Source organism: Rutidosis leptorrhynchoides, chromosome 1 (genome assembly GCF_046630445.1).
Source record: "Rutidosis leptorrhynchoides isolate AG116_Rl617_1_P2 chromosome 1, CSIRO_AGI_Rlap_v1, whole genome shotgun sequence".
Taxonomy (NCBI): domain Eukaryota; kingdom Viridiplantae; phylum Streptophyta; class Magnoliopsida; order Asterales; family Asteraceae; genus Rutidosis; species Rutidosis leptorrhynchoides.
The window spans coordinates 533,675,091-533,679,548 of NC_092333.1; the positions used below are offsets into that span (position 1 = coordinate 533,675,091).

Below are 4,458 nucleotides of genomic sequence, written 5' to 3' on the forward strand. Positions count from 1 at the left end.
TACTCCAAAATTGTTCTATTCGATCAAAATTAGGGCAAATATCCACTCTTACCCGTACTAATTTCCAATATATATGTTTATATCTTTATTTTTGCAACATTTTGTTCCATCTTTATTGAATTTTGATTCTGTCATGTTTCAATTCCGAATTTCTTGAATGTTTGATTTCGAATTTGTTGAATGCGTGATTGAATTTCTTGAATGTTTGAGTCTGAATTTCTTGAATATTCTATTATGACCTTTTTGAATGTTTGATTTTTTACTTCATAAATGTTAGATTATGACTGACTTTAGTCAAAGTAGGTTTAGTTTAGATGTTGAATTTGTATTAGTTTTTGTATATAATTAATTGTTACTACTCAATTATTATGAGTATAAATTTAGGTAGGTATATTGTTGTTGTATTGGAATGGAATGGAAAAGAGTAATAATGATTTGAATGCAACACATATGTATGGTTAGATTAAAGGGCATTGAATAATTAAACTGGTTATGTTTTGAATTAATTTTTATTTTTACAAGCAGATGCATACATGAATAGTACTGATGATATTCTTGATAGCTCCATCCATTATCACACAGCTGTAAGTTTCTTCATCTTTGAAGTTTTTATGTTAGGTGATTATATATATATATGGTCATGTTCTTTTTTGCATTGCAGGTGTATGTTGATGATCATATACTAGAGAGAGACTGAAAGGGAGCGAATGAATGAATTAGTGTTGTTGTACTATCGAGTGAGTATATGGAAGCAGCTTCTCAAAGTCTCTTTTATGTCGTCCGTCATCTTCCTTGCAGCAGCAGGTAATTTCTTCTTAAATTCACCTGCCGAATTAAGTTTTCAATTGATTCCTACTTTTTTATTGTCCATTCTTTTGTGCAAAATTTTATTATTCTCTCTTCCATGTATTGATCATCAAGAACAAATTACCCATTTAATTGGTCAAAACACGAACTTTTATTGTATTCGAGCATTTTTTCATGCAAATGTATCATAAAGAATTAAGGGAACGACATATTTCCCATAAAATAAAATTACATTATTTAATTAAGGATATATGGTGGGATCGTGCTCTCTGAAATATCTCGATACGCTGCATGACACAGGTTATTTGTTTCCACATTTTTGTTACATTGCATACTAGTATCTTTTATCTCTAGCTATTTACATATTTTTCTATGAATCTCATATTGACACTGATGAAAGATTACATATGTTTTTTCAATCATAGGATTTGTAATTCCACAATCCAACATAAATAAATTATAATTTGTTAAATGCTGCCTGCTAGTTTTATTCATATTGCTGTTAACCAATACCGGTAAAGTCAAACTACTGTTGAAGTTTTTGAGATAAGTTAACAATAACCAATAAGATTGTTGGAGTATTATTATATGATATTTGGGATGGGATGATTACTTAGACTGTTTAAATATTAAATTAATACGTGGTCCATTTTCCTGATTTTGGGCCAATTCCACTTGACGCCCAGGTTGTTCAAATTGTTAGCTCACATGTTTAAGCTTTTATCTTCAGTTGACTTCATTTCATGAAATAGACTACTGCTGCTGTTTTTTGCTAATAAAGAGGTTGACTTTTTTTTTTAATCATCAATTCATCCACTCTTCGTGAGTTACATCCCATCACATATCTGATCTGATGGTTATAAATAAATGCATTACTTTTATTTAGTGGGGATTAATATTAAGCCTTGCAGCTGTGGCTTAGGGCTTTGTTGGTTTCAGAGAGAAGAGACATGCAACTGATAGGGGATCGATGTAGGTATGGTACTGAGTGATTCACATACGTCAAATATTTCGTAACTTGTTCTCTTATACTCACTGTACATTTTTCATTCTGCCAACTTGGATGTTAGACAAGTTTATTACCCACTTTTCATTGATATATGATTGTGTATGTGGTCCATTATCTTATCTTTTAATGATGTTAAATTAAATAGACTCTGTGCGTGTGCACACAGTTGCTTGCTTGTTACTACTATATTAAAGAGGTAAACTTTTGTTATCATCAATTAAAAGTATGTATTGCTTGTATTACATTTCATATCTAATTGTTATAATTAAATGCATTACTTAGGTGAGGCCCGTTGGTCAAAGAAACCAAGGAGAAGGCTCGATTGCTATTAGACAATACAAAATGTCCGACCCACTTGATTATGAGGTACATCTAATTTTTCATGGTGCTTTTTGTTAAAGATCCACATGATTAAATTTTGAGTTCATTCATTTGTCTTTCTGCATTGTAAGTCACGGTTACTCACAAGTAAGCCAGTAGCCATTTCCCTGAAATGAAAATTTAAGACCGCCTTTCCTGGCACAAGGCTCCCTACACGAAAATAACATTTTATGTCAATTCCAATCACTTGGGCAATTTAATAGAACAATTCTGGTCCGGCTGTACCATATAGAACACTCTTTACTATATAGAAACCTGCCCTGCTTTTCAAAAGTTGAGATACTAGCTAGATGATGAGTCATGTAATAAAAACAGAGAATTAAGGTTACAATCAGTTTAGTAGAAAGACATAATCTTTAGCGTACAAAGATATATAAAGTTTAGCCAACAACCATACCACACAAAAACAACGCGACGCTTTCCTTAGGGCTTTCACATGCACACACCGTTTTTCTTAGCAAAGCGGCGCCTTCTATTCTCCCTTAAAACCTTCGGCAATATTTTCAAGTGGCGCTTCTTATTAAAGCGGCTCTTTGGAGCTCTAACTGGTTCTTTCTACATAAAACATCTCTTCTGATCTGATTGCTGATTGCTGAAACACACCAATTAAATTTTTCATCCAATTAATGGTGACAAACACATCAACCAATGCGTAACGTACATATCACACAATATATACTTTTTAATGGCGTTTTACATAACAAATATAACAAGGAACAATACCATAAAATGTGCGATTTGGCTTTTATTTTACGCTACACTATGACGTGGCGTAACGGTTTATTGCCTCCGACAAGAGGCATGTCCTCCGCCTCGGACATGGGGCATGTCCTCCTCCTCGGACACGGGGAATGTCCTCCGCCTCGAACACGGGCATGTCCTCCACCTCGGACACATGCATGTCCTCCCTTTCGGACACGGGCATGTCCTCCCTTTCGGACACGGGGCATGTCCTCCGCCTCGAACATGAGGCATGTCCTCCTATTCAGACATGGGCCTAGTCCTCTCATTCGGACATGGGCCAAGTCCTTCGCGTCGGACGTGGGGCATGTCCGCCTCGGTCGTGGGGATTTCCGCCTCGGTCGTGGGGCTTGTACTCCGCCTCGGACGTGGGGCTTGTCCTCCGCCTCAGACGTGGATGGGGCATGTCCTCCGCCTCGAACGTGGATGGGCATGTCCTCAGCGTCGGACGTGGATGGGGAATGTCCTCCGCCTCGAACGTGGATGGGGCATGTCATCCGCGTCGGACGTGATGGGGCATGTCCTCCGCCTCAGACATGGGGCATGTCAGACATGGGGCATGTCCTCCGCCTCGGATATTGGGGATGTCCTCTGCCTCGAACATGGATGAGGCTTGTCCTCCGCCTCGGACATGGGGCATGTCCTCTGCCTCGAACATGGGGCATGTCCTCCGCCTCGGACATGGATGGGGCATGTCCTTCGCCTCAGACTTGGATGGGGCTTGTCCTCCACCTCGGACATGTGGCATGTCCTCCGCCTCGGACATGGATGAGGAATGTCCTCCACCTCGGACATGTGGCATGTCCTCCGCCTCGGACATGTGGCATGTCCTCCGCGGACATGGGGCATGTGCTCCCCGTCAGACACGGGGCATGATTCGGACATGGGGCATGTCCTCCGCCTCGAACATGGGGCATGTCCTCCGCCTCGGACATGAGGAATGTCCTCCCATTCGGACATGAGGCATGTCCCCCATTCGGAAATGGACATTTCTTCCGCCTCGGACATGGTATGGGGCATGTCCTCCACCTTGGACATAGGACATGTCTTCTAATTCGGACATGGGGCATTGGGGGCATGTCCTCTCATTCGAGCACAAGATATGTCCTCTTTTTCGGACATGAGGATTGTCCACCCTTTCGGACAATCGAACACGGGGCATGTCCTCCGCCTCGGACATGGTATGAGGCATTTCCTTCACCTCCGACATGGTATGGGGCATGTCCTACGCCTCAAACACGGGGTATGTCCTCTCATTCGGACACGGGGCATTGGGGCATGTCCTCTCATTCGGGCATGGGGCATGTTCACGGGGCATGTCCTCCCTTTCGAACACGAGGCTTGTCCTCTTTCAGACAATCGAACACACGGCATGTCCTCTGTCTCAGACACGGTGCATTTCCTCCGCCTCGGACACAGGGCATATCCTCCGCCTCGGCCACGAGGCATGTTCGGACACGGGCATGTCCTCAGCCTCGGGCACGGGGCATGTCCTTCTCCATGTGTGAAAATCTCAGAGA

At 41.5% G+C, this 4,458-nt stretch overlaps 1 long non-coding RNA gene across 2 annotated transcripts; it reads right to left on the reverse strand.

Annotated features, from left to right (window-relative positions):
* Window positions 1-2,004: 2,004 nt before the first annotated feature.
* LOC139877628 (uncharacterized) lies at window positions 2,005-3,811 on the reverse strand. Of its 2 annotated transcripts, XR_011768704.1 has the most exons (3): window positions 2,595-3,811; window positions 2,423-2,483; window positions 2,005-2,347 (listed from the first exon to the last, which is right to left on the reverse strand). It is a non-coding gene; the product is annotated as an uncharacterized lncRNA (long non-coding RNA). The 2 variants fall into 2 exon arrangements; XR_011768703.1 differs by lacking the exon at window positions 2,423-2,483.
* Between the last annotated feature and the right edge of the window lie 647 nt (window positions 3,812-4,458).